The following is a 21,055-nucleotide window of genomic DNA, read 5'->3' as shown; positions in this document are numbered from 1 at the left end:
CAGGGCTCAGAGGCAAACGCGGAATTTCTACAGAGGGGCTTTCAGAAGCCTGATTTTAACATGTTACCAGTAAGCGGGCATAATCAGCACTGAAAAATAGCTACAACAGGCATCATACGAATGTACAGAATGAAATAATTCTGACCTATACAGCCAGGACAAGCAGACACAGTAAGTAATTATATGTAAAAGTAGAGCCACCCTGTCTGAGCTGAATCCTTTTATTTCATATGCGGGCTCCATTACCGATCATCTGAGCAAGTTGGGGAATCTGGGGGAGGGCTGAAAAAGAAACCGTGCACTGCCCTGGACATAGACGTACAGATTGGTCTCTTTTTGTACTTGATAGGGTATTATTCAGTATTAATAATTGATCCTATAGATGTGCTATATCAGTGCACCCCGCACAGTACGTTTTCCAGATCACCTTGTCGGTGCACAACTATATTCATTACTGGCTTTCCAATTTATTTACTACTTGCAATTTATTTACTACTGGCTGCACAACCATATTCATTGCATGTTTTCCAGAACTCCTAGTGACACATTTTAAAAGAGCAACAGGGACTGAAGTTTGCCAGTTAGTTAATAGGTGACACTACTAAGGGGATCCTAATTTTGTATGGCCCCTTATAATATGGGGCACTAAATAGGTCACACTGTGGTACCTGGGAGGGCTTCCTGCCTCGCCTAGAAAAGGCACCGGTAGAGATGGCTAGTGAGTGAGTGTCTCAACACACTGACTCGAATTATTCAGATGAGTGAATGATTCGAGTCACTCATACCCCTTTCAGACATACTGAGAATCCCGGGATTTTGGCCTGCCTCGGCCAAAATTCCCGGGTCTCATGTCTGTGTGAAAGGTACCTACCTGGGAACACGTTCCCGGGTAGCCGCCCCTGCAATCGTCCAGGGTTTTTCTCGGGACTTAAGTCCCGGGAAATTACCCTGCTTCTGTCTGAATGGTGCTACCCGGGAATTTACTACTCCCGGGCAGCACCAAGCAGCTTTTGCATGCAGCATTGAGCTGACAGCGCAGAGCGTCCTATAGGACGCTCAGCGCTGCTGCTTTGGCTGACAGCGCAGAGCGTCCTATAGGACGCTCAGTGCTGCTGCTCACCACCCCCGGCACCAGCCGGCTGTGCCACAGCGGGCCGCCAGCACTCCCGCTGGACCACCAGGGAATTAGAATAAATGTTAAAAAAATTATAATAAAAAAAAAACTGCATTTCGATTGGCCGGCTTTTGGCTGCTGAATGACGACGTCATCATCATCAGCCAGAGAGGGGATAGGCTAGGAGGAGCAGACGGCAGAGAAGAGAAAGAAGAGGCAGGTAAGCAGAAAAACCCTGCTCTTGTCTGAAAGGGGTCTACCTGGGAATTTCCCGGGTAGACACTGTAGTGTGAAAGGGGGGTCTCGACCAAATACCCGGGAATTTGCACAGGAGAAATTCCCGGGTCTGAGCAGGAAATTTCCCGGGTTGTATGTCTGAAAGGGGTATCAGTGTTTGGTGAGTCGAGACACCCACCTCTCTAGCCTCTCTGCCAGTGGGAGCTAGTGAATGGCAGCTCCGCCCCCTACACTGCTGATCCGACCTGATTATACTTCTCTACTGTGTCAGATCAGCAGTGTAGAGGGCGGAGCTGTCTGCGACTCACTCTGAGTCGTGCAGCTTCTGCCTGGGCTCAGGGCGGTGCACTGACTCTCCTGAGTCAGTGCAGAGGCTTGGGCTGGCCTGGGGGGACGGAGCTGTCAGCGACTCACTGAGTCGCGCAGCTACTGCCAGGGCTCAGGGAGTGCACTGACTCAGGAGAGTCAGTGAGAGCCCTGAGCTGTAGTGCTGGGCTGCGGGGGCGGAGCTGTCAGCGGCTCACTCTGAGTTGCTGGCTCCCCTGCTGCTCTATCTAAAGAGTCGTGTCTCGAGACACTTCACTGAGTTGAGCCATGAGGCTCAACTCAGTGAGGTCAATCGATCTGCCCATCCCTAGGCACCAGCAGACCCCCAGTATTAAAATGGCGGCCGCACTCGGGGCAAAGCCATGACCCCTTTGCGGCCCTAACAGCGGGCGCGCAACCGCCCACAGGCCGCTCATTCAATCAACCAGCGGGGCAGCCACCGCTGCCTGCCGCTGGTTAAACCCTATAGAGACAGAGCCAGCGGTAACATGCTGAGCTGCTCTCCGTCTCACTGCACAGTCGGGGCCGAAGCTTCTGGCCTCGGCTGTGCTAAGGCGCGCGGCCGCACCGAGCACCACGTGGAGGCACAATCGGAGGCGGCGGCCTCCGTACAGCAAAGATAAAGGGCAGGGCTGACAGCCGCGGCCAAAGCTGCGTCCCTGCCCTACTTGCCTCAGGACCTGCCCGTGAGCCCGCTGTGTTAGCCCCACATACAGCGGGCAATGTAACAGAGGAGCGATGGGGGGACATTAGGAAGGCAAGAGGGAGATACCAGGAAGGATGCACAGTGGGATAGAAGATTGAGGGAAAGCATGAAAGAATAAGGGAATAGAATGAAAGTATAGGGGAAGAGAATAAAAGAATAGCAGGAGGGAAGAGAACAGGAGAAAGAGAAAAGCAAAAGGAGATTTATACAGGAGATTCACATCACACATTATACTTCCCTGTCCTGGAAAAAAAACTAACAAAGATGCAGATTTGCATACATCACTCCATTAAATACTCTTAGACCACTCCCCATGAAACATTCATTGGCTGCATAAGACCAGCTAAACTTAAAGGGGCAATATCCAACACGTTATTAAACTGTCAACACTCAAAACACTCGTGGTTTAATGTCCCTTAGGCTTAAATTGACAGCCTTCGGTCTTACGGAGCTGAGTGGCTGGTCGTTTATTACTCTGCACTTTATCACTTTCCAGAGCTTCATATATCTGCCCCCTAAGGTCTCTGTACACACTGTCAGATATAGGTGCTTTTAGAAAATGGAAATGCTTAGTTTTTAGTAGACATTGGGCCCAGGATCATACTGCACTTTCTGAATGATACCAAAACAACGGGAACTGACATAGCAGGTGCAGCACTCACTATATCTGGGGATAATCATAATCTGATGGGTTTTAGACCGAATGTCGGGCCCTTGTGCTGCATAAACACTACACAGTTATCAGACCTATCTGACAGATATAGCCTTGTTGGGGCGAGACTTGCATAGTTTAGTGTATGGTGTACACTTCAACGCAATAATTTTTATTCTCAGCACAGATTTCTATCAGTGCTTATTCCTTTTGCTGTCCAATAAGTACACAGAGGATGTTACCTGAATCACTGATGCAGAAACCGCCCACAGGGCAGTGTTGATTTTCTTGGCCTATCGAGAATAAAATATAACTCTGTTAGATATATAGAGAATCTTTTTCATGGTCTTAATCATAAATATATAATTTTAGGTATGTTATTTCCATCTTATCAAAAAGCATTACAACTACTACTTCATTCCTCTCCTTTGGGAGTATTATCAGGAAAGATCCTGCTCACTTAATATATCTCAATCTCACTGTCACATACTATGTGAGTAGACTTCAGTACAGAGCAGAAAATGTTTAGAGGCTTTTTGAAGTTGAGACAGGGATGTTGTTTCTCGATACTGCTACAACTAAATATTAATTTGATGACTTGAAACTTTTAACTTTAAGATTGCAAGGCACCATTGTTTGTTTAGGTGCCTATTAAATCAAATCGTCCCGAAAGACAGCTTTTCGAGATGGTTTACCACAAAAAAGGCGATGGGGTACTTATACAATACTCAGTTTCATTGGCCAGTAGCGCTAAGAGCAGTCTTGTTAGGCCTGTTAGGTACATACTTGCCTATCGGAGGAGACAACCCACTACAATGGGTGGGGGACATTGTCGTCACTGTGGCCTCATCCTCCGCTGTTTAAGCTGCTATTCCCGGCATTAAACAACGGCAGCCAGGCTTAGGCTCCTGACTGACCACATCAGTCGGAAAGTGGGTGGCACCGGAAGACTGGCCAACTATGACTGGAGACCGGGAGAGCCCCCCAAACTTACCTGGACTTTTCTGTATAGTTGGCAAGTATGGTTAGCTGTCATGGAGCGCACTTATCAGCTCCCGTATTGCATACTGCAACTGGAACTTTGGCTTCCAGTTCCAAATTATACAAAAATAATTAAAAACAGAAATAGGAATAAAAAGTAGAAAATAGAAAAAAAAAATAATAATAAAATTACAATGGGCACCTCTGTCAAACACCATAGGCTGTCACCACAGGCCATGATAATTAGGCTTCATTAGAAGCCCACAGTGAAGACTACTGCTCACTATAGCTGGAAATAGTCTGCAAAAGCTTTTTGCTTTTGCAGAATAATCATAATATATAAAAAGAGCAGCTGACATGAAGTATGCTGTTTTTTATGAAATTTAGTATTTTTTATTGAAAATGTTTTCCAATTGAACAATACAACAATAAAAGAAACAACCAAAAAAACCCCAAAGAATAATTATCACACATCAAAATTCTAAAACATATCCATCACGAATATAGAACACCTAATATACAGTCAGGTGCATAAATATTGGGACATTGACAGAATTTTCATATTTTGGCCTCTATTCACCACCACAATGGCTTTGAAATGAAACAAACAAGATGTGATTTAACTGCAGACTTTCAGATTTAATTTGAGGGTAATTACATCCAAATCAGGTGAACGGTGTAGGAATTACAACAGTTTCTATATGTGCCTCCCACTTTTTAAGGGGCCAAAAGTAATGGGACAAACTAAACAATCCTAAATCTGACATTCACTTTTTAATACTTTGTTGCAAATCCTTTGCAGGCAATTACAGCCTGAACTCTGGAACGCATAGACATCACCAGACTCTGGGTTTCATCCCTGGTGATGCTCTGCCAGGCCTTTACTGCAAATGTCTTCAGTTCCTACTTGTTCTTGGGGCATTATCCCTTCAGTTTTGTCTTCATCAAGTGAAATGCATGCTCAATCGGATTCAGGTCAGGGGATTGATTGGCCATTGCATAACAATCCACTTTTTAGCCTTAAAAAACTCATTGGTTGCTTTTGCAGTATGCTTCGGGTCATTGTCCATCTGCACTGTGAAGCGCCGTCCAATGAGTTCTGAAGCATTTGACTGAATATGAGCATATAATATTCCCCGAAACGCTTCAGAATTCATTCTGCTGCTTTTGTCAGCAGTCACATCATCAATAAATACAAGGGAACCAGTTCCATTGGCAGCCATACATGCCCACGCCATGACACTACCACCTCATGATTCACTGATGAGGTGGTATGTTTTGGATCATGAGCAGTTCCCTTCCTCCTCCATACTCTTCTCCTCCCATCACTCTGGTACAAGTTGATCTATGTCTCATCTGTCTATAGGATGTTGTTCCAGAACTGTAATGGCTTTTTTAGATGTTGTTTGGCAAGCTCTAATCTGGTCTTCCTGTTTTTGAGGCTCACCAATGGTTTACATCTTGTGGTGAACCATCTATATTCACTCTTGTGAAGTCTTCTCTTGATTGTTGACTATGACACATATACAACTACTTCCTGGAGAGTGTTCTTGATTTGGCCAACTGTTGTGAAGGGGTTTTTCTTCACCTGGGAAATAATTCTTCTGTCATCCACCACAGTTGTTTTCCGTGGTCTTCCGGGTCGTTTGGTGTTGCTGAGCTCTCCGGTGCGTTCTTTCTTTTTAAGAATGTTCCAAACAGTTGATTTGGCCACACCTAATGTTTTTGCTATCTCTCTGATGGGTTTGTTTTGATTTTTCAGCCTAATGATGGCTTGCTTCACTGATAGTGACAGCTCTTTGGATCTCATATTGAGAGTCGACAGCAACTGATTCCAAATGCAAATGTCACACCTAGAATCAACTCCAGACCTTTTACCTGCTTAATTGATAATTAAATAAAGAGGGAATAGCTGACACCTGTCCATGAAATAGCTTTTGAGTTGATAGTCCCATTACTTTTGGCCCCTTAAAAAGTGTGAGGCACATATAGAAACCGTTGTAATTCCTACACCGTTCACCTGATTTGGATGTAATTACCCTCAAATTAAATCTGAAAGTCTGCAGTTAAAGCACATCTTGTTTGTTTCATTTCAAAGCCATTGTGGTGGTGAATAGTGGCCAAAATATGAAAACTCTGTCAATGTCCCAATATTTATGCACCTGACTGTAAATAACATACAGTATTCACAAATTGCAGAGCATAGCAGAGAAAAAAAAACAACAAAATGTACAGCATATATAAACATATTATATAAGTATATGCAAAAAAAACAGAATAATAGACTCATTGCAGAATAGTATCAAAATCATCTAGTACAGAATATACAATATATTTTACTCTAGAGCATTAATACTTACAGTAAATGATGGGGCACATAATGTAGAAACCTCCATTCCCAATATGCATAAGATAATCATATATAAACAGCATTGAGCAAGATCCAACCATAGTCTGACTCCCAATCAATAAACATAAAATAAACATAAAATTTAAAGTCTAGATAAAGTATGCTGATCTGGCGGCAACTTAGCATATGTAGATTGTAATTGTAACCATCTCTGCCAAATTTGGTCAAACTTGGATTCAGCTTTATGAGTAGTATATAAATACCATACCTCTCATGAGATATTGTGTTATTAACTAGAGCAACCCACGTTTGAAGAAGGATGCTGTTTTAAACAGTAGGTTGATGTGGAAAATTTCATAGATCCCAACTGTCCAGTTTTAAGTAGAACTGTAACGATATTAGGGAACTGTTCGTCAGTCCATCAGGACTTCTAACCAAACTGACACTGGTCCTCGTGGCAAAGGTTCATATACGGAATTTATTGCATGGTAATTACTTGTACTGATAACTCACACTGGGGAATGATTTGCCACTTGGTGGAATATTTTATGACATACCATGTTTTGTTTCAAAAAATGTTTGAGTCAATCCACAGAGCATATTGTATTTGTGTATGTGGCAATAATTTTATTATACACACACAGGATCTTCAGCAAAACTTGAACAATTTATTTAACCTTCACTTAACATTGTCTAGTCACTAGAACAGGGGTTCCCAACCACGGTCCTCAAGGCACACTAACAGTCTAGGTTTTAAGGATAGCCATAGTTGAGCACAGGTGACTTAATTAGTACCTTAGTTATTTTGATTTAACCATCTGTGCTTAAGCATGGATATCACTAAAACTAGGACTGTTAGTGTGCCTTGAGGACCGAGGTTGGGAATCACTGCACTAGAATATGTGCTATTTATTATTGTGGTCACAATAATTATGTGGTCACAATAATATGAAGCTTTGCATTACACTATGGTCACAAGTATATAGGAGATGTAGTTATTAGAACGGCGGGCAAGATGCTGCCGGTCTAAATTGCGACGGTTAAAGCCTGACACGGGACTTAAGATAAGCTTCAAAATACAGACTCCTATGTTAATCCCGACACCTGAATGCAGGACGCCATCCCAAACAAATTAAGTCCGGGGTGTCTTAGCAGTTAGCCACGGGGGAGGGAGGGTTAGATTTAGGCACCCCTAGGGGACTTAGGGTTAGGCACCCTCCAGGGAGAGTTAGGGTTAGGGTAGGGGGGGTTAGGGTTAGGCACCACTAGGAGATTAGGGTTAGGCACCCCCAGGAGGGTTAGGTTTAGGCACCCCCGGGGGGACTTAGGGTTAGGCACCACCCCGGGAGTTTTAGGGTTAGGCACCACCAAGGGAGGGTTAGGGGAGGGAGAGGGGAGGGTTAGGATACTTACCAGCCCCAGTCGGGATCTCCTCCTGTCAGGCTTCCGCAATTGGGATTTGAGCAGCTGCCAGTATTTCAATCCCATTCCTTATATAGAGTTCTGCATTATACTGTGGTCACCATATTATAGGTTTTGTGTTATATTGTGGTCCAAAAATAGGGGCTCTGAATTTGTACTGTGGTCAACTTAATGAGACTGTACATACTTTAACTTTATCTTGCACCTTGATATATAAAGGGTCAATAAGTATATGTTAACATCAGTAACACTCATGCTACACAATAAATGTTATTTTTCAAAATAATATTAAATCTGTCAAAATGATTTTACTGTTCTATACACAGTACATTAAGGATATCTACAGCAGATGAAACGTTATTTGATGTGGTGCTGAACTTATCTGGGTTTGGACTTTATAAGAAGTGGTGAACCTAAACGGGTAGATAAGGCTTACTGGACGTTTTGGACGAAATACCCCAACAAGTTACATTAGATTCTCTTTACTTTCATGATAACAGTTGTCCCTATTCATGCAGATGCATGCAGTTTACTTTTATATATTCCTACATAACTGTATTTAAAATAAAACTGCATGCAATTTAAATGCATTCACAAAAGGTGCACCCAATTTTTCATTATTCAGAAGTCGGTACATGTGACTGCATGGGACGAGTTTTTATGTTGCATAAAATATAATATTAATGCATAAGAGGGGAACATTTCCTTTCTACAGCAGCAGCTGATTTCATTCATGCTAAGTGCTCTTGTTTTCCTTTTGATTTTATTTTAAATGCTTTGCCAGTTAAATGAGCGTAGAGGTCATGTGTAAGCGCTCGTCATATGACAGCTTTTACATCTCTACAAAGGATAATTGAATTGAACAGCTTTCTGTAAATACACTGCTAAGGGCTGGCACCCTCTGGAACGCTAGTCTGCTTTGTTTTATTAGCGTAAAAGTATCATTTAATTTCCAGATATAACGTTAATCTGCACTCATATACACACACAAAAATAGGGAAAAAAAAATATATTTTTTATTTGCAATAAAAAGAAAGAAAAATAAATAATCGAGAAAGTTCTGATGCTTCATTTTCCCTGCAGCATTTAATCACAACTTCAAAGTTTAATTGCTCTTTTCATCCATCCCAGCAGAAAATAACAGTAATGGAAAGAGACAGGTCCAAAGATTAATTGTTTTTTTTTCTTGGCATGTCCTTGCAAGGAGATAACCCTGTCTTCTGGAAGTCATTACAAAGAGATACAAAGTTGGCTGCCATCTAGTCCTCCCCTGGCCTGGACCTAATTCATCCTACAGAAGCCAGCAAAATATTAATATTGTCAGCTGTTATGGGGGAATGTTATAACACCTCCATGTCAGAACATCTCTGCTTTATCCTGACCATTTTCTTTCCAATCATAGTGTTTGCCGTCTGAATGGCTGGATGCAGCTCCTGAAGCAGTGCTGATGAGGACATGAGGACAACCGAGTAATATCACAAAGGGGTGTGTAATTAAAGGTCTTTCTTTGTGTATGTAAAAAATAAAAAAATATATTATTCTTAAAGACCATTCTTATATGGACCAAAATTTCGGTCTAATCACAAAGGGGTACATTTACTAAAGTGCAGGTTTTTGGAAGTGGATATGTTGCCCATAGCAACCAATCAGATTCTAGCTATTATCTTCTAGAAGATGCTAGATAAATGTTAAGTAGAATCTGATTGGTTGCTATGGGCAACATCTACACTTCTAAAAACCTGCACTTTAGTAAATATACCCCTTGCAAATTGGTGAAACACTTCCAAAGCTTGCTTCTAATTAAATATTCCTCCAGACCTCCATTAAATTTCTAATGTTTGCTCTCACGAGCAGGGCCCTTTATCCTCCTGTGCTTCTCCTTACTTATACTTCCATCTACTCCTCATTCCCCACTAGGGCACCTAACACTTAGGCCTTGTTGCTTTTTGAGTGTTTTAATCGCCAGTGCAGCAATGTATATAAACCTTGTCCCTGTCCTGCTTTGTATTGTCTTGTACTACAACTCACTGGTTTCTTGTTCACTTATTTGTTTATGTACTATGTAGGATGCTGATGAACACTTGTGTGCCATATAAATAAAGAATAATAATAATAATAATAATAATAATAATAATAATGTTAGATAAAAACACAAAGTAACAATTTAATGTACACATTGATCCAACATTCTAATTTTGGAAAATGTATATGAACCACTTAACGTCTAGAAGCTAAATGAAGACAGTAAAGTGAATGATTATATGGAGTTAGTCCCTTGCCTATTAAAACTACCAGAAACCTTTTGTCGATATCAGAGTCTACTGTTCACAATACTGGTGAAGTATATTTTGTAAAAATTTCTGGGAATAAAAGTTATTTTTACTGGTGAGTTTAGAATTGATTACAAAGACCTTGGCCTCCATCAGTTTATTTATAAGATGATAGTGTACACATAGAGAAGATTGAACTCCATTGTTATTCTTCCCAGGAATGTTGCACATAAATCAGCCCAAGAGCACGGTATACAACACTCAGTGAGGGCATAAAGGGCCACATGGTAATGGCTAATATTTTGAAGACCTATTCTATTGTTTACTGTTTTCACTGATCATGAGTCCATATTTAGCAAAGCACTTTGTAATACTCGTATCTGTCTTATGTTTACTAGAGACACCTGGATAATCCAGCAAACAATAGGAGAGAAGAGATGTGCTCATAGAAAATGAAAGGAGAACATTTTAACATGACTCAAAACTTGGTTTGTAGAGAAATTAATCTGAATCCCATCAGAAGAAGCCTAATTTGGATGCTGTGAAGCATAGTGTTAGGAGTATTTGCTAGCCTCTGGTCCAGGACACTCACTCACAGTCATTAATAAAACATTGAATTTTGGGTTGTACCAATCTAGCACAATCTATCCATGTGCAGATGTGGGTCATGCAGAACAGCAACAGAGTCAATCTATTATTTAGGATTCGTATGGAGATCAGGTCACCTCATGGGTCACATTATTCAAGGAATATAGAAAGTTGTTAGGCCTAATCACTATACTTTATTTGCTCAAGCTTTATAAAAATAGCACATTGAAAAGAAAATACACAAGTTGAAATTCAGAGAATAAACAATCCTGATGCCCCTGGTTAGCTACTATTGTGGAATACAAATGCCAGTAAAGCTTGGAAGCCATGTATTGCTTGGGAATGCTGGTGTCTGTGGAATTATAAGCACCCGCATGCGAGTGGCTGCCTGAGCATGCAGTAGTTTGTGGAACTATAAGTGCCAGCATGCACTGGCAGCCAGGGCCTGCTGCAACATGTAGTTTCACAATAGTGCCTAAGACCTTAACTGAACAGGATTTCAAACTGCTAGTTAACAAGTGGCAGTCAATAAGGAACAAGCAACTTTGATTGGCTTATCAATCAATGTGATTGGTTAACCCTGAACACATGGTGAGTAGATACAGTATTTACAGTATATACTTGTAAGTATCTTTGCAACACTGTAACACGGTGTAAAGAAAACAATAAACTTTTGCTTCCATGTAGGGGACTGTCTCACTTTTGGTCCATCTCTAACTAGCGGGTCGCTAGGTCACGTACAATTTTGCTCTTTAGTGACTAAACACTGAGCAGATGTTTCTGCCTCTGGGAGAACACACACTTCCTTTCTGAGTCCTGTGTGGAAGAAATCCAAATTCCAGCGCCTGTAAGGGTTGCAATCTAAATGACTGTATACATGATAAGATAAAAGATGCTCATAGTGTAATACTTTTTATCAAATTAAGATCCTTTGTTTTGGATACTGCATGTGCATGAACTGCTGAGCTATATAATAATAAAGCAAATATACTAATGCCCATTTAATAGTTATTTAGAACTACTGTATTATCAAATAACAGCTTGCAATTTAAAAACAGATTGCTATATCTGCTTAGAATACCGTAAGGGCTATTATATACTGTATCAACAAAGATTGCATGCAAGATGTAGTACAAGATGTTCTCATTAAAATTTGAACTTCAATACTCTACTTGCCTAATCATACTGTACATAACATACTGTATGTATATGTTAAATACATAAGTAACAATAAAATATTAATTCTGAGCTAGCTACAATGAGCTGTATTCATTGTAAAAGACAGCATACTCTCTGCAGTTGTGGCATGTATAAAGAAATGCTTACATTTTGTTTTATTGCAACTCAGTTCCAAATATTGTGTAGAACAATGGGTTAATTTAAAATAAAATTAAAAGTACAAATATGAATAAATGTAAACTTAAATAAAAATAAAAAAACAATGGACCAGATTCAGAAATGGGCACAATGCAGTTGTTTATACAGTTTCAGCAATTACTATAATTTGCACTACGCGGGCGTCAAGTTTCATTATTAATGCCGCTCGCAGTAAGGATTTATTTGCAAAGTGATTGACCGGCAGAGACCTTTGTGGGCGGCAACGGGGAGGTGGCGACTCAAATGCAGGCATGTTGCCCACCGTCTTTGGGGTGTATCTCAGCCTGCGACTATAATCTTGGTTCCGGCAGCCATACTTTGCGACCATATCGTTACTCAGAAGTCTGATAATCAACTGATCTGCATCTTTTTATGCAGTTGCTTGAATTTGCTAAAACACCGGTGAGCATCTCAATACAAATCCCAATAGCTGTGAACATTTGCATATTTTCGCACAGACACTGTGAACAAAGCTGCAGTGGCATTAGTGTACATCTCTGTCTCAGGACCAATATGTGAAAATAAATAATATAAAGGTACCAGAAGTAGAATGAAATCAAGTGGGCAAATGATAGTTACAGAAGGAATGGAAGAAAGTGCGAGAGGAAGAGGGAAGAAGATTGGTCATGTTTAAGTTCCTTTATGAGTATTTGTGTTTGTCAGTATAATCTGGAACAGTCACGGACGCTGCTGCTTACCCTTTCTGTCCCTAAGCTGTACTTTGGCTTGGTTAGGCTTACCATACTATCCCTTTAAACCGGGACACTCATGAATTACACAGGTTCTGTGACTGGCTGACTTCAAGTATGCATTTCATCTGATTTTAATCAACCACTGAACCTGTGTAATTCATGAGTGTCCCGGTTTACAGGGAAATGACGCGGTGGTGGTGACGTAGTGTTGAAAGCTGTGTTATGGGGGAATCCGTATGTAATGCCGGCGCCTGTTTAGCCCGCGGATCAAATACCGACAGCGGCAGCCCAACGAATCGAAATCCCGACTGCATCAGGTAATTACCCTAACCCTCTCCCTACCCTAACCCTCCCTTAGTGGTGCCTAACCCTAACCTCCCTCCTAGTGTCTAACCCTAACCTCCCCCCGTTAGTGCCTAACCCTAACCCCACCCCTTTCCCTACCCTAACCCTCCCGGGGGGGGGGGTGCCTAACCCTAAATCCCCCCGGGGGTCCCTAAACCTAACACCCACACGGCTAAACGCTAAGACACCCGGTTTACCTTCATTCGGTATGCCGGGTGTTGGGATTTTGTCGTGGGGGTTGCCTAGGCAACAGGTTGAAGTGCTATGCAGTCTCTCTTCCAACGCATTTTGTGCTGACTTCAAAGAAGGTGCTGCAGTGGCTGTGTAGAGTTTAAGCACCCTTGTCGATCAAATTTTATTTGTCAATTAAAAGTTAATTAAAAATGAGTGATATAATATTAAACTAGGGGTGGGCAATAAGCGGCCCCCCAGATGTTGTAAAACTACACATCCCAGAATGCAGTCTCCCTCACTGCACAGCCTCCCTCACTACACAGCCTCCCTCACTGCACAGCCTCCCTCACTACACAGCCTCCCTCACTACACAGCCTTCTTCAGCACAGCCTTCCTCAGCACAAACTCTCTCACTGCACAGCCTTCCCCAGCAAGGCTTCCCTCACTGTACAGTCTCCCTCACTGCACATCCTTCCCCTGCCAGCCACAACAAACTTACCTGCCGACTCCTGCACAGCTGGAGACTGGTGGCGGCGGCGCCATCATTAGTGTGGACTGGAGCTCTATTCGTGACGGCACTTGCTGCCTGCCGTCATGATTAGCACTTGCTGCCGGCCGTCCAAATGTCCCCTCGCATCACTACTGATAATTGTGGCACCAGACCTGACAGCAGCAGCTGTCCCGTGCAGCAGCAGATTAGCCCTGTGCAGCCCAGTAACCCCTGCATTGCTGGCACTTGGCCCAGTACATATATACTACCAGCTGCCCAGTTGCTACTGACCACTAGCTTCAGACTCGTGTTTCATTCAGTTTCAGTTATTCCTTCTGGCTCCTCACACCCTGCTCCCTCTGCCTGCTGTCTGTTCTCCATGATGGCTGGTGCCCGGTGAATTTCAGTGAGAGAGGGCAGCACAGTCAGACAGACTCCACCTCCCACTTGATGTCCATGACAATGGCACAGAACAGTGACAGCACCTGCTGTTTACCGACAGTGGCCATGCACAGCAGGGGGCGGAGCTCTGAAGAATTTAATCAGCCCTCTTCCTGGGCAGTCACTCTGCCCTGGCATGATGTTACTTACAGCGTGGTGGATGTCGGAGAGAAACTGTGAGTTCAGCGCAAGGGGGGTTATGAAGCTGCACCAATTAGCAAAAGTATTAAGCCTGGTTTTTCAACCCTGGACATTGTGGTTGATGGGTGAGGCCTCGGGATCCTGCTGGCAGGTTGCTGTACCAGGAAAAAATATTTCCTGTCTCCAGCAGCCCTGCAAATCCTGTGGGCCAATTTTGATGGGAGGGCCTGGAAGTGCAGCTCCACCCGCCCCATTGTTAATCTGGCCCTAAATTCAAATTCCAACATGGCACATCAAGAAACAATGTTTTTATTATTCAAGAGGCCTGAAGGAGTTGGAGTATGTATGTAGTTGAAGGCAGGGAAAGGAATGGTTGATTAGTAGTAAATTTACTTTACTTTTTTGTTTCCGAAGCAAATTTATGAGGGAGGAGGGGAAGTATTTACAAAAAATATTTTACTCATTCACTTCAGTCTTTGACCCAGTGGAGCTTCTCAGTGGTTCCAATTTTTTTTAAAGAATCAAAGGGGCATGCAGGAGATGATGAATTGCATCTGACCAAACATGGCTGTTAAGATCAAGGAAAGCCAAGCACACCAGGTTGGTATCTAAAGTCAAGGTTGAAAAATGGCATTAGACTATTTTGCAAGTATGCCTATTTGTGATTTTAGTTGAAATAAATACAGTATGAAACTATAAAAGAAAAAGGGAAGCATCAGAGCAGCAGCACAAAAGCACGGCAGTTTAAAAAAATATAGGACATCTATGAAACATTTGCCACACAGCAGTGGCAGACAGGACAGCAGTTTAATAAACTATAAAATTAAAACTGTCAGGCAACAATACCCCAAACAGCACATAATGCAAAGAAAAGAGGTGCAAGATGGAATTGTCCTTGGGCCCTTCCACCCAGGGCCGCAACTAGGGGGGGGCTAGAGGTGCACGTGCACCGGGTGCCAGATTGTAGGGGGTGAAAAAAGCTGACTCAAGGTGGCTTGGCGGCTGCAGACTCAGAAAATGGCCATCCAAAAATGGCCGCCGCCAAAGAGGAGACAAATGCTAGAGGGCTTTACTAGCCAGGGGGGTTTATGCTCATTCCCAGGGGGTTTATGCCAGCCGTCCGCATGGACGAGCAAGGACATACTTAAGGTACAGGAAGGGAGGGGGCGCAAAATTGCTGCCTTGCACCGGGTGACAGATATCCTACTTTCGGCCCTGCTTCCACCCACCCTTATGTTGTGTATATAGTAAACAGGACATGCACAGTTTAACAAATCAGTCACTTCAGCGACAGGGACTGCCACTTGTGGCTGAAGCGATTGGTTTGTTTACGCCCCCACAAAACATGTTACCAATGGGCAGCTGACATTGCTGGCAATGATCTATCCATGCACAAACTTGCTTTACAGAGGCAAGATGTTGTCGCCATCATAATCCGATTCCTCACCCTCTTCAGTGTGTACATCATCTTCACACAATATTAATTTGTCCCCGCTGGAATCCACCATTACAGCTTCAGGTATCTGTGTAATTTTTGGATGTAATTGGCGGTAAAGGTCTTCCTCATGAAATTTGTAGTTCATTTTGTTGAACATCATCTTTTCCACATTTTGAGGAAGTAGCCTCCTACGCCAATCGCTGACAAGGTTCCCGGCTGTGCTGAAAACGTGCTGTGCTGAAACCGCTACAGCAAATTTGGGCAGCTCAAGTAAAGCAAAGCCAGTTTGTCCAAATTGCCTTTTTTTCCTGCCAGTAGGGAAACAAACTGTCTGACATGCCTATTTGGATGCTATCATCAAAATAGTCCTCAATCATTCATTGAATGGTTACCATATCAGATGGAATCGCGGTAGAGGTCTCATTATTTGTAAGCAATTCTTTTAGACCCAACCAGATGTCAAAACTTGGTTGTGTTGACTCATTTGCATCACCAGTGGGTCTTTTTTTTGGGAGAGTTTATTTTTTTTCCTGGCAGCTGCAATTGCTGGAGAAGCTGAAGGAGGAGCCATAGCTGCATCACGTGCCGTTTGAGCTGACAATTTTCTTACCAAAAGCTCTTTGCATCTCTTCAGATCTGTGTCTGCTAGGAAGAAAGACATGACATATAACTTAAACCTAGAATCCAGCACGGTCGCCAAAATGTATTGATCCGATTGCAAGAGCCTGACAACCCTTGGATCCTGGCGAAGCGATTTAAGGACTTGATCTACAAGTCCAACATGCTTATCGGAATTGCTTAGTTTCAGCTCCTCCAGTTTCTCAAGCTGCTTTTCCAACAGTCTAATTAGGGGAATAACCTGACTCAAGCTGGCAGTGTTTGAAATAACTTCACAGGTGACCACTTCAAAGGGTTTCAGCACTTTGCACAACATGGAAAGTATTTTCCACTGAGCTTGAGTAAGGTATGTTATAGTTCGTTGTGTAGCTTTGGATGGCTTTTTGCTGTTCTTGTATCTACCTTTTGCTTCAGCTGGTGACAGGGTAAATTTAACATTTCTTGCAGGTGCTGCAATCTTCTACATGCAGCTGCTGAATGGCAAAAATGTCCAGAAATTTTGCAGGCCACAGAGAGCATCTCCTGCACGGTCCTGTCATTTTTTAAAACATTTTGCACCACCAAGCTGATTGTGTGAGCAAAACATGGGATGTATTGGAATTCACCCTGCTGTAATGCTCTCACAATATTGGTGGCGTTGTCAGAAATCATAAATCCAGAGGAGAGTCCAAGCAGGGTAAGCCATTTTGCACAGTGGGTACAACGGCCTTTTTGCTGGACACTAATTAAGTTCTTTTTAACGTCCCTGTACAGGCTGGGAATTGCTTTTCTAGTAAAGTGGAACCTGGATGAGATTTGGTAGCAGGGACATAGGACCTCAATTAACTATCTAAAACCCACTGCACTAATGGCAGATATCGGACGCACATCTAATACCAGCATAGATGTTATGGCGTCAGTGATCCATTGTGCAACTGGGTGACTGTTGTCATACTTGCACCCGCTTGCAAAGGATTGGTTAATAGTCAATTGTTTTTCAGAACTACTACTAGTAGTCTCCCTGGTCCCCTTCTGGGATGAAGATCCACTCCCAGCATCAGCAGGTGTAGCACTCAATGATTCTTCTGAGGAATCCAGGATAGGGGAGGACTGAGTTAGCCTTATCAAATTGGATGCAGGACTACTTCCGATCATGATTGAGGATATTGTTGATGAAGGTGTTGGTGGTGAAGATGCCAGGTGCTTGGATCTAACAGAGAGAAGGGAGCTAGCTGTCGCTGGACTGCTTGTTGTTACTTTTTTAGCCAAAGTTTCTGAATTTTGCACACAGTTTTGATGGATGCGCTGTAGATGACATAACAGGGAGGAGATTCCTAAATGGTTAGGATCCCTACCTCTACTTACTCTGGCATGACAACGGATACAGATGGCTTGTCCAGATTTGGGTAGAAATTATTCCACAGATAAGAAGTGTATTTTTTTGTTTTATGCCCAGACATGACAATGGGCTTTTCCTTATCATGGGCAACAACTGTTTCCACTGGGGCCTGATTTACACAAACAACATCCTCACCAACAACATCCTCATCATCAGCATCCTCATCATCAACATCCTTATTAGCAGCTACACAAATATCCTCCTCATCCTGGTGCACTGCCACAGAAGCATCCTCAATTTCTATGTCAGCATGTTGACTTGTGCTGCTCATCCCCTCATTTGCAGAGGATGCACAAGTTGTGGAAGGAGGCTCCTCTTCTAATTCAGTTTTGGAAAGGTCAGGCTCACACATGGCACCCGCCGACAAACTTAGACTCTCCTCAGGGATTTGTGACATTTCTGAGCGCAGTTGGTTCCTGTGCCTTAATGATTAAAAATTTTTTAAACATCTACAGGGAGAAGGGCTTACATCATCATACGAGGCAGAACCACCAGTCATATATAAAGGCCAAGGCCTTACCCTTTTCTTGCCACTTCGTGTGGTGAAAGGCATATTGCCAATTTTATGTCTTCCTGCAGCTAACTTTCCCTTTGATGTTTTTCTTCTTTACCAATGTAAATGATTGGTTCTTTGATTTTAGATGCCCTAACTTAAACCCTGTAGGCCCTTGGGCATCAGCTTTAGTAGATGACATAAACAGACTAGTATCATTATGACTGGTGGCACTAGCAGCAGCTCCAGCCCTAGTATGTGGTTCCTGCTCTCCTCTCAACTGATCGTTCTCCATATCAACAAACACGAATGAAGTGGGTTACACACACTTCAATTTGTTCAGTACCAGTTTTAAATATTACACTGCGGTGTCAATGACCTACAGTGTCACAATATTTTTTATGAATAAGAAAAGAATAACATACTGCGCTACCACTAACAGTGTCATAAGATTTTTTATGAGTAAAACACTGCCCTACCACTTACAGTGTCACAAAAAATTTTAAGAATACTGTAAAACAGTGCGCTACCACTTACAGTGTCACAATATCTTTTATGAATAAGAAAAGAATAACACAGTCAGGGGCTGGCTGGCAACTTTCAGCCTGAGGGACAAACAAGAGCAAGTGGCCCAGCTTTTCCACAAGCAAATGCAATTTTAAAAAAGGGCGTGACAATGTTGGGGGTGTGGTTTGCGTAATGTGGGTGTGATTTAAATAGCAAATTAAATATGAAAAATTGTTACGACAAAGAGCTATAAACAAATATATCACATACCAGCCCCATATGACTAATGCTGGGTGCACACTGACAGATATATTGCCTGTTCCATTGAATGGGCAATATATTTGTAGAGCATGATCGGTGAGTGTGTACAAATGATATGTCTATTAACTACATAATTTACAGACATATCGCATCTGCCCTGCAGCACAACTGATGGCAATATATCTTACAGATATATCGGCACGTCTGGCTGTGTAGAGGTGACCCGCCGACCGTCCTTAAGGTGGCTACACACGTGGCGATATTTTACCCGATCTGGCCGATTCCAACGCATCGGAATGTCAGATCGTGTAAAATATGCCCAAATCGTGAGTCCCCACTCATGATCACAATGTGATGCGGGTCCCCGCAGGTCGCACATCGCATCTTCAGATCTGCCGTGCAATAGGGCAGATCTGACAATCTCAAGTCATGATGCACTGGATAGTTTAGGAGGCACGATAGATCGTGTGTCAAATTGGCAGCTTTTTCAGACCAAATCGTGCTCACGACTGCCAGGGAGCTCCCGGGGAGAGTTGAGGGGGAAATCATACACATCGTGGGATTGTGAGTACAGCGCTATTTGTGTAGGCACCTTTACACTTGCTGCAGGGGTCCGCCAGTGACTGACATCTCAACTGGGTGGGAAAATTTAAATGCTCACATTGTGATCACCCAGTTGTGATGCCAGCGCAGATACATCGGCCTGAACAATTGGTAAGGTTGTATGCACTTACCAATCATTAGATATATGGGATGTAGTTAAAAAACCTACGATCGGGATGCAAACTGCTGAAATCCCGGCACCAGAATACTGAATTGGGGACAGAAGACCGGCGCCGGAATCCCGACATGAGTGGAGATGCCGATGCCAGGATCTCGACAGCTGACATTCCAATCGTATGTACAGCGGGCATCCTTAGCTGTAAGTTGTGGGGGAGGGTAGGATTAGGCACGGCGGGGGAGAGGTCAGGGTTAGGCACTAAGGGGGGAGGGTTAGGTTTGGAGTGCGGGGAAGGGAGGGTTAGGGTGCGGGGTAGAGAGGGTTATGGTCAAGGTAGAGAAAAGGAGGGCTATGTTTATGGGGTGAAGGGGGCAGGTATAGCATACTTATCCCATCGGGATCCTCAGCATCGGTATGCTGCTGTCGGTCTTTTGACAGCCGACATTCCCAACTGCCGGGATTCCATACCCAACGAATATAATATATATATATTAGAATCCTTTCCAAAACCTCCATCAGGGGTCCAGGTGCAGACAAGAACAGCACTCTCTTATGTTAGAATCAAAAAATGTCTTTATCTCCATTGTATTTTCTTTCACATAATGGAACAAAATGTAGCATCCAGCAGCACACAAATAATCTTCAGCATATCATACATTACATTACATTTCACCATCTTACCCAGTTACTGATCCCAACAGCTGTTTCCGTTGTTAAACAATCTTCAGGGGAATATCAACCATAGAATGCTGCTATAGTCTATATATACCATCCTAATTGTCCCAACAACACTCACCTGTCTGGTCATCAGGGGACCGATCGCGCCCACCGGAACAAGTCGACACTTGCAGCTGAACCCAGGCACTCGGCAGCACACTGAAGTCATCCGCCGGAAGTGACGCCAGCGGTACAGCAGCAGTGTCTGCGTTACCCAGCAACCAGGACACGCGGCACCACTGGAGACATCCGCCGAATGTAACCCCGGCGGCCCATCAACAGCGTCCACGTTACCCTGGCAACTGCATCAGCATACCACAAGCCCGAAGGTAACGCGATCTATCACCCTGGCAACCAGCATATACATCAATGCAAAGATGTAAACAACCACAGTATAAAGGAATATATATTATTAACTAGATATCGGAGCAACGATTAATAATACACCAAGCATTCTAGTGCATAGAGATATATGGGTGTGCACTAGTCTATAAAGGGCTAATCTCACAAATATATGGAAAAACCTTAATTAATACACTTCATATACAGTAAAGGGCATAAAGGTAAAGCCACAAAATATCTAAAGCTCCGATATTAGAAAATATACATATCAAA

Source organism: Taudactylus pleione, unplaced genomic scaffold (genome assembly GCF_031769625.1).
Source record: "Taudactylus pleione unplaced genomic scaffold, aTauple2 ptg000044l, whole genome shotgun sequence".
NCBI classification, from domain to species: Eukaryota; Metazoa; Chordata; class Amphibia; order Anura; family Myobatrachidae; genus Taudactylus; species Taudactylus pleione.
This window is presented reverse-complemented; position numbering follows the sequence as displayed.